The sequence below is a fragment of the Cyphomyrmex costatus genome, unplaced genomic scaffold (genome assembly GCF_001594065.2).
Source record: "Cyphomyrmex costatus isolate MS0001 unplaced genomic scaffold, Ccosl1.0 scaffold355, whole genome shotgun sequence".
Taxonomy (NCBI): Eukaryota; Metazoa; Arthropoda; class Insecta; order Hymenoptera; family Formicidae; genus Cyphomyrmex; species Cyphomyrmex costatus.
The window spans coordinates 86,184-97,255 of record NW_017277720.1 but is presented as its reverse complement, the minus strand read 5'-3'; positions in this window follow the sequence as shown (position 1 = coordinate 97,255).

Here is an 11,072-nt window from a genome sequence, read left to right as displayed (position 1 = left end):
AAAGTTTCGACTGCAATCGAAGTTTCCCCTCGAATCATCGAATAGAATTATTATGTTATTAATATGCAATATAAATCATGTAACTACGCCGTACAGAATAGCTGGAAATAGCGTCCATTTCCTCCTAACTCTCGAAGTTAGTCGAGTTTAGTATTTGTAACTATATACGCGCGATCTCGCGAATATACATAATATCGATCGGGTATTCGACGAGTTAAGAATTTTACGAAATCTGGGTTACGACTATAAGTATGATTTATGTTTGCGGGAAATTGTGGCACAATTTTCAGTACGTTACGTTCGGTGAGTTTCAAGCTCTGATACTTTCGCGGATCTGGAGGAAGCAAGCCTGCGAAGTTCGCGCTTGCCGATCAACCCACAGTGAGAAAAATGCGAACATCCCGATTTCCGTCATATTCACGCTCGTATTTCGTTGGCGGCCTCGTTAAGTGTTTTTTTGGGTCGAGTGGATTTCTGGCTGTTTTTCCACCGACCGAGTTTCTCTCCTTGGGCCGAAGCCTTTGACTGTACGGGAAACGTAACCACAGTCGTTCGAGGATCCTTTTCATGCTTCTCCTTGCGTAGCGGCACTCATAAGAAGAGATCCGGCTGCACACAAGTTTTCTAACGATTCGGCTTTGCTTCACCGAGTGATGATTTTGCAATTTCCGAGAGAGGGAGATAAAGTACTCTCAGACGCAAATAGAATAAGAAGACAAGTCATATCAGAAATATTCCTATACAATATTAGCCAACCAAGAGTTTACTTAACAAATTGCGATTGCATTGTATTGTGTATTGTATAATATAATAACTTATATATACAGGAATATAAGATTAAATTTATTAGACAAATAAAAGATCAGCTAAAATACATTTATATATTCAACTATTGTGAGTTGACAATCGCAGTTAATAATGAATAAAAATTAAGAGTATATATATCATTAAAAAAATATTTAAACTTAAATAATTGATACATTAATTAATTTTTATTACTTTAAAATTATACTCGTACAGGGTTGCCACAAATTTTTAATCGTAAAGTTTCCTGACGTTTCCCTAATTTACTGACAAAATTTTGAGATTTTTCCTGACTTTGAATAATGCGGAAAGTGTTAAATATTTTGTTGATCCAGCAATGTAACCTAGATGCACATTTTCTTCAGGAAACGAATTCCAAAAAAAAAAAATAGTCCAAACCCCAATCATAGAAGCACAAGGCAATATAAATTTATTTACAGCTATTTTATTTCCCTGACTTCCCTGATTTCCTTGACTTGTGGCAACCCTGTCGCGTATTCGTCAAACCGTAAATGCTTAATAATATTTTAATATCAGAATAAATTTCGTTAATATTAGATTTTAATGTGCGTTTTAAGAATTTTTATATTTTCACGTGTATGTTTCTACATCGCATCCAAGTCTCCAATCTCTTATGTTAATTTTGTCGACGTTAATGTACGAGAGCGTACAGAATTTCTTCGCGCCCTAGCACGAAGCTTCTTGAGTGTCCTCAAGGGGAAATAGAGGAAGACGGAAGAAAAGGGATCTCTTATTGGGGCTGAGAAATATATGGGCGGAAATAAGCTCCCGGTATCGCCAAGATGAAAGGACGATAAAGGCAGGCCGAATGACCGGAGGCATGCAAATTGATAGTAATAGCTAGCCTTCTCTGCAGCCCCACCACCAACCCCGGCTGTCTCACTTCCCCTACGTTCCTTGGAGGATTCACCACCCTCGATCCTACTTCCCTGGAATCCTTGCATGCGCCGCATGACATTGATCATCTTGATTTACCGCCGTTTGCGTTATTATCCGCTGGAATCAAAAGCGGGCGGAAGTATTCCCTTAATCCGAATTATGGGGCTTATTTGTATTCACGACGCGAGCGTCACGAGCGAAGGCCGAGGAGCGACCAAAGTTGCTCTATAAGTATTATCGACAAGCGTGCAGTAACATTTGCTACACGTGTTTATATGTATAAGGATCAATTTAGTAAAATTATTAGTTGTACAAATTATAGTTCGGTCCGTTTTTTGTGTTCAAAAATGCATTTATTTCAAAACAAAATGAATGAACAGATTAATTAAGGGGAGATATACACCTAGCATGGTCGAAAAATTTTTTTGCATTTTCTTGAAGCTTGAGGTCTCACGAATATCTGGTGAAAATTGCAAGTCAATATCTCGATAAATAACGAAGTTACAGCCGAGAGAGTGTACCGTCTCCGAGAGCGCGCCGCGCCGTGCCGTCTGTCGGACGAGCCGAAAGGCAGGTAGCGGCAAGCGATCCTTCGAAGAGAGCGTGTCTAGACCTGTTTTACCATTCTAATGTATTTTCGGGCGTGCTCGGGTCCAGATAACGAAAATATCACACGACCGTTATTCTTTGTCAGAAATTGGACGCGTTTCGTCAGTAGCTTGCCATTCGTACAACTGTGCGGTTACAGTGAGTTTTCGTCTGTGAATAAATATTCTGAGGAAAATGGATAACAGACATAAAAGGTTCTCGGGAAGCTCATCGATCCGGATCTTTTCGCAAAGATCGAAACAAGAAGAAAATATCGCCGAAAAATCGACATACTGCCGAAAAAGTAGAACTTTCCGACGAGAATATTAGTTCCAGTGCCAAAATATTGAAGACTGATCGTGAGACATCCGCACCAGAAGATCGAAACATCGGGTATCGGATTTTAAATTTTCTGACAGTGTTTTCTGCTTTATCGGAATGTGTAAAATGCAAAAAGTGCGGTAGTGATGTTCGATTCTCAATACAAAGCACTCGGTCGAGGATATAAGCGAGGACTCGGTTATAAAATTGTAGTTTCGTGTTCATCGTGGACGTTCAAGAATGGTGTCATGTCATTGTTAGAAGTCATGAGCACGTTAGGAATATCGGTCGGATCAGGCGCACATTTGTATGCTGCGCAAGAAGACGAAACTCGCATAGCGAAAGCCGAGCTGCAAGCGCAAGAACAGACGAAAGAAGGTCGAGTACGGCGCCGACAACAAAATTTAGAAGATGTAGCGTATTGAATTGCTATGGGCCCACTCGATGCAATATACATATACATACGCGCGAACGAAACCGAGCGTTATTCTAAGACGGCCGCAACCGGCGCCGCTATCGGTTTCCTCTTTCTTTAACGAAAAATTATGCGCACGCATGCGACGACGTAGACGGCCATTGGTCGGCTACCACTAACAGATTTCGGTATACCACGAACACGATTCGACGTATATTCCAATCTTCGCAAGAGGTTCATCGAGCTTGGCAACTACGTCACGAGGCCGAGTCCTCTAACCACTGTACATCACGAATCTTATCTGTACGAGGCCGAGTCCTCTAACAACGCTGTACGTCCAGGATTCAATAAAGATATTCTACATAGTTTCGACACAAGAGAAGACAGGAACATTCCGTCGACCGTAGAAGACTTACACTATGGGCCTGGTATTGATGATTCCATGTAAGTTGACAAATTTCATGATTTATCCATTCCCAAATTTTCAAACGCGTTTTTCTCGAAACCACGTTTTTTTAAATCGGTACCCAAAATTTCTCGAAAACCAATGACCCGATTGCCTCGAATTTTTTTTTGTGGTTATCAATATCTAGTACTTGTCATAGGATTTTTTTTCCGTTGCTTAGTTTTTGTTTTATAGGCAAAATAATAACTAATTTTTGGTCGAAAAATCGCTGTTATGTTCAAACGTTCGCCATTTTGTCATAAATCGATATTTTCAAAATCGACTATGACAAGTACGATTATAGTATCTAATTTAATAATCTTTTTGGTTTTCTGTTTCAGATGATTTTTGAAGAAACGCCAGTGGATACCGTTTACCTGAATTTTTTTACGGCGCTCCGAAGATTATACAACCTTGTTACGGAACGTCGTGGTTTTAGAAATTCTCTCCTGTTTTTGGGTCAATGCATTTAAGCAATTTACCCTGGGATTGGAGGTCAGGATGTGCGATTAGGAATGTTCAGGAAGAAGGGTAGGATAGTTTTTAGGAAGGGTGACTTTGAACCCGATCCCAAAGAGTTCGCGAAGTTTGTAGGCGAGCCTGCGTGGATCGCCTTTTTGGATGGTTTTATAATTGGGAAAGGTGAGGTAAATTTCTAATAGGTTGAGGATATATTCGCGTTCGGGAGATGGATCTAATGGCTTATTTAGTAGACGCGTTAGTTTCTCGAAATAAGGAAAAGGATCGTGATTTTTATTAAAGGTTGTTTTGATCTGGAACCTTAATCTCTTCTCTTTTTCTCTTCGTCCACCTTTCGAAGGCATGGAAGCAACGTGAAAGAAATTGTCTAATTTCGAAGAAAATGTCTAAGACTGGGGCCACGCCATTGGCAGCGACAGTCACAACACAGTCCTCTATGTATAATTTGTGAATGCTCCGAAAAAATGCTTAGGACGGGAGCCACACTATTGGCAGCGACAGTCTTAGCAACCCCTCGGATATTCTGTACTACTAGACGAGACGCAGAGTTGAGATTTCGGTTTCGGCTGAATAACTTTTATATTCCGTTTATTAAGTAAAAAAAAGGAAAAAATAAATGACAAAAAGGAAAAGATAACCTACGTCAAAGTGTGAAGCGTGAGGATAGTTCCAACTAATTAGTGGTGAAGTTTCTTCTGACGACTGACTCGACTGACAATTTTCCTGCTTTTCGCGGTTCTTTTATACTAAAAAATGAACGTGGTCCTGAAAGTGTCCTTTCAGGACCAATCAAGATTCTTTAGAATTTGGTGGAACCTATGCTCGCGCTTGTTTTCTTACGATAAGGGAGCAGCGCTCCGCGTAAGCCCTACTCCCGACACTACGAGTCTAGTCTTATCTTAGTAGACGAGAGTTTTAATAATTTATAAAAGTTCGATTTTCCTTAACTAATATCCTTATGCGAGGCGAAATGTAACGACATGTTCTAAATTATATTAATGTTGTATATTTTAAATTGGGTTAAAATATTTTATAACTTTATATATTATGACCCTTGGATTTTAGTTTCATTAAGAATAAGAGACAAAAGAAAGAAAAGGAAAAATAAAAGATATTCATCCTCGCATTCGGAAAGGTCTTAATTTTTACCATATATTATTACTTAATTATTAGGCATATATGCTATTGTTTAATATTTTCTAGAAAAAGGCCCTCGAAGGAAAGAAAGATTATAAAATAGATATTCTTTATCTACGTGACGCATAAGGGTATGCGAGCGTGAGCCATCTGTTGTTTGAATGTTTATAAACTAAGATAGGCCCTTCTATAAAAGGGACGGTTACGAAATATAGATATAATGGAGACAAAATATCTGACTAAGACGAAATACCAAACTAGAAATAGGATAAAGAAAATGTATGAATCATATATTTATAATAATGAAGAAAGAGGGATTTTTAGTGGGATGTAACAGTTCCCCCTTTAAGTCATGCGTGGTGCATTTAATATGCACCGCGCATGCTTTTTTTTTTATAAAAAATAAAAACAATAAAAAAAAAATAAGTATTGCTAATTATAAGAAGTAATTATGAGAGGTACTTAAACATTTATAATTGTGGATATACTCTAACAATATCATTTTGATCAGTAGAAATTTCGGTACTTCCTTCTCGATTCGTGGTATCCTTAGGCAGGTTTGACACTTCCTCTGTACTTCATTTTTCCGCTGCTTTCTCTTGAGATGTCTTCCTTTTTTTTGGTTTTTGAGAGAGATGTATGAGTAAATTTGTAACTGAGTCCCAAAAGGCCGCGAGTAGGTGTATTGACCAATCATAGATTGTATGTATAGCGTATCCATGTATTACTATGTCTATAACCAATTTCACTGTTCTAATGCAGAAATAGATTCCGATTATTCCTGCACTTGCGTTGCCGAAGGAAGTAAATTTTCCCCAAATTTTGTTTCATGTATTTTTTTAATCTTCTGAATCGAATTCTCATCTAAGAGATGTGAGAGAGAAATTCCTTGAGACATTATTGGTTCTCCTTTAACTCCTCGTGCCATAGCATTTAGTATTCCTCCTTTTTCAGCTGGGAACATTATGTAATCCCGTAAATTTTCAAGATCTGCGTCACTGTATATGCCGCTTGCTGCGAGCGATCCTGGATTTGTGTAGTGCCATGTAGGTTTTGTCATGGGTTTCATAATTGTTGGAGGTAAAGAGTGTTCGGGGGTTGGCGTCATACGATACCACCCATCATTTAAAAAGAACATTGGAGGTATGACACGATTGCAGGAAATTTGTGTGCCTGTTTTAATTAATATATGTGTTCGTGGTGATAAAAAATATGTCTCATTACCTTTCTGAACCGGAAGCTCCGAGTAACATTCTTTAACATGTTGAATTTTGACATCCACTGGAGTGCATTTGATTATATGCACTACTTCTCCGGAAATGACGGCCATGTATCCAGGTCCTTTCATAATCTGGTATGCGAATTCGTCTGGTGAATTAATAGCGAGGCTAAGAGCGCCTTTTAAAACTTGTTGTTCCAAATTACAGCGTTGTTTAAGGACATCTCTATACAGAAGGTTCATTTGAGAGCGTATATGTTTCTCTACATATATAAATTTAGAATTAATGTAAGTAAATATGTCTAGATTTTCAGTAGATAGTCAACGTTTCGTAGTAAAAGATTCTCCTTTCTTGGTTTCAAGGATTAACAGCTTCGGGTGTTCCGTTTTAATTAATGTGTATCCACATACGAGCTCTTCTCCAGCCCTGGCGAGTGCAAATGTTATGTCCTGCATTGATAGTGAGTAGACGATTTGTGGATGTTCATAGAAGGTGTCGACCATCTTGTTAGCGCATCCTTCGTAGAGAACGTCATAATGGTTAAATTTACAATGGTCCGTTGGTAATGTTTTCCAGAAGGTATGTCCTCCGTCAATATCCATACAAGTGGCGTCGGTGTATGGGCAGATTGTGCCCGATTTTAGGCGAATTTTATTTGTTTCTAGATTTATAGCAGCTTGGTAAGAAATTAGTGTGATGGTCGTTGTTCCTTGTACGATGACGTTATCCCAAGTGCCGTATGGATCAGAATATTGTGCACCTGAACATCGTCCGTCTGAGGTTGCAGATCCCGCGAAAATAGTTGGTCGAATTGTGGTTCGATTTACTCTCAAACCATACATGTGTTTGTTGGTGTCGATGGAAAATGTTCCAGTTAAATGCATCCTCTTACATTGATCTGTAGTTACTTCCAGAATGTATTCTGCTTGTGCATTCATTACTGTAGAAAGATGCGAATGCATGCCACAATAATATATAAATCGACTAATAGATACTTTGCACTGAATTACTTCTATAGATTCGAATTTTGATAATTGAAGTAATTGAATATACGTTTTTTCAATTTGCGGTTGAGTTAGAGGAATATCGCAGCTTTCGACGTCCAAGAGAGATAAAGTTGTGATATTTAGATGTTGATCCGCAGTCATATCCGACGATTCCATTAACTTGAGGGATGTAGAGAGTCCATGTGAGTACGATAAATAATAGTAAATTCAGCATCCTTTTGCTTTTTCCTAAAAATACATTTTAAAAAGAAAAAAAACAACTTATATAATATAAATAGAATTATTCAAACTACAATTATTCAATATATAAAAGAGTAATTACTAGATTAACTAATACAAGATTAATTATTAGAGGGAAAAGAAAAAAAAATATACAGAATTTAAGATACAATGCATGAATATATCACATACGAGATATAGTACTTATTACTAATTGTGCGCGTACTTATATAATTTGTTTTAGGTATGCATATATACATACATATATATACATACATATATAAAGATTTGGATTGTTACGCGGTACAATTCAAATCTCTTTTCGTCTCATCACCCTTTCTCTAAATGAATATGAGACACTTTTAATTTATTAGGATGAACAATTTTTTGTTTTCCTTTTACAAAAAGTTTTATATTACCATTGGGTAATATATCCAATATTGTGTGAGGCCCGGAGTATTGATTACCGAGTTTACCCTTTTTAGGTTCGCATAATAAGAAAACTTCGTCATTGACTTGAAAATGTTGAGGATTGATCTTTCGATCATAATACTTCTTGGATTTTATTTTGGAATTTATAATATTTTCTCGCGCTAATTATTGTATATTATGTATATCCGTTATGAGTTGTGTTAAATAAGTGTCGGATGTTTGTAACTCTTCATTAATGATTTCATTGGAAGGGAGTCTAGCTAATTTACCAAATACTAACTCATATGGAGTGTATCCGGTAGCTTCGTGCGTGCTTGTATTATATGAAAAAGCAGCGTATCGTACTAATTTATCCCATTCTGTAAATCTATCTACAAACTGCTTCAAAAATTCTACTAAAACTAAGTGAGACCGTTCTAAAGCTCCATTAGCTTGTGGCTAAAAAGCGGTCGTTTTAAATTGTTTGATTTTTTGTAAATCTTTTCATTATGTTGCTCATAAAATTACTGCCTCTGTCCGTTAGTATTGCTTTAGGAGCTCCAAATGTACAGATAAAAAATTCTACGAAGGTGTCGGCGACGCTTATTGCTGTAGAGGATTTTAAAGGGATAGCGAGAGAGAGAATTTCGTTAAATGGTCTTGGATTGTTAATATATAGGAATTTTGTTGAGAGGTTGTTGGTAATGGACCGACTATGTCCATTGATACTTTTTCAAATGCAGAATGTGGAGTATCCGTTATTAACATTGGTTGTTTTGTTTTAATACGAACCAATTTTTTTATTTGACATTTTAGGCAACGATCAATATAATCTTGTATGTCTGATTTTAAGTTAGTCCAATAGAAATTTTGTCTAATGCGATTGTATGTTTTAGTTATGCCTTTGTGGCCACCAACTACTAAGGAATGTGATTCTTCTATAATAGACTTTTGTTTTCCGATTTCTGGTATTTGCACTAACCCGTGACAGATAACTAGCTTAATTGAGAATCCTATTAATGATTTGCGAATATAATTAAAAATTGTGTTCCATTTAAAATCATCGATTTCTGTTTTTACTACGATTAATATCTCTATTGGAGTATTAATTAATGTTTCGCGAAGTGAAATTGATAATTGATGCAACGTTTCTTCTGTTACTTTATCATTTATTTCATTTTTGCAAATTAAAACAAAATGAGTTTTATTTCTTTTTTTTACAAGTGTTACCTTTCCTACTTGACCATTAGACACTTGTGGAATTAATTTTTCTTCTTGAAGACTTTTAGATCCATTGTCACAAGGTTTACCATCAGCGCTCATAAAATATAAATAGTTTTCTTTATGCATAAATATTTTATCTCGACTATTTATGATACTATGTATTTGAGATCGTGTTACGATTTGTGGATCGTTAAGATCTTTAGTTTTATCCGGATCGAATTTATTGAAATTTTTATCGATATCGATTTCATCGTCGTTATCGTCATCGTCATTGTTGTTGTCGTCATCGGTATCACTGTTACTAATATTGTCTTCATTGTCATTAATGTCATCGTTATTATTGTTATAAGTTTCGTTGTTTTTAATTACCTTGCGGCTATGATTAATATTATTCTGTTCGTCCTCGTCGTCTGTATTATTAGTAAGTGAATCGTGATTTTTATTAATTTTGTCATGGTCGTCTAGGTCTTTTGTCAGGTCGTCTATGATCTGTAATAGATTGGGTGGAATAGTTGGAATTATTTTTATAATATTTGGATCGGGTCTTGGATCGGATATAGGATTTATATTTTCGTCTCCAGAGAGAGGAGGAGGAGGAAGAGGAGGAGGAGGAGGAGGAGAAGAAGAAGACGGATATGTATTATCTGGATTCTTTGTGATCGGAAATTTGTCTTTTGGTTCCTGATGAATCTCTGCTTCCACAATGTGTTGCGTGAAGGGTGGTTCTTGTAACTCTTTTAGCGTAAACGGTACACTTTCTCCTTCTGTCGAGGTTGCCTTCCTAGTTTGTGTTCCTGTCGAGCAATCAGGCTCTGGTTCTTCTATCATTGATCCTCTTCGAGGTGATGATGGGAGAGGTTGTGGATTTGCATTTCTCATATGGGCTTCTTCATCTTCCGAACATTCTTCGATTTCGTCAAATGAAGGTTGTATCATACATATTTGTATAGGATTCCTCGATAATGCGTCTGCGTTCACATTTGTCTTTCCGGCTTTATAGACAATTTCGTAGTCATACTCGGCTAATTTAATCTTCCAGCGTGCTAGTCGTGAAGTGGGATCTTTTGCTTTGTGGAGCCAAGTCAACGGTTTATGATCGGTAACCAAAATAAATTTTTTTCCATATAGGTAAGGTCGAAAGTGTTTTACTGCGTAAACTATTGCTAATAATTCCTTTTCGATTGTTGAATAATTTTTTTCAGCGTCATTTAATACACGAGAAGCGTAACTTATGGGACGATCCTTTCCTATTAATCCCTGACTCAAGATAGCGCCTATGGCTGTACCTGACGCGTCCGTTGTTACGATGAATGGCCTGGAGAAATCGGGATACTGTAACACCGGTTCTTTACACAGCATATTTTTTAGTGTATTGAAGGAATCTTGTTCCTTTTGATTCCATTTAAATTCCACTCCGTTTTTTAATAAATTTGTCAGAGGCTTCGTAATATTAGAAAAACCTTCTATAAATCTGCGATAATAACCTGCTAACCCGAGAAATTGCTTTATATTCTTCTGATTTTTGGGCACAGGAAAATTTTTTACCGCTTCTATTTTTTTTGGATCGGGATGTACTCCGCTTTCATTTATCACATGTCCGAGGTAAGAAACTTCTTTCCGAAGAAATTCACATTTCTCTGGTTGTAGTTTTAAGTTTGCTTCACGTAATTTATTTATTAATTTTTGAAATTTAATTTCGTGTTCCCTTAATGAACTTGCATACAAAACGATGTCGTCTAAATAGACAAATATTTCCGTTCCCTGCATTCCAGTTAATATCCTGTCCATTAATCTTTGAAATGTGGCCGGAGCATTTTTTAGACCAAATGGCATTCGGTCAAATTCATAATGGCCATGAGGAGTTGAAAAAGCCGTTTTGTGGCTGTCGTTCGGGTGCATCC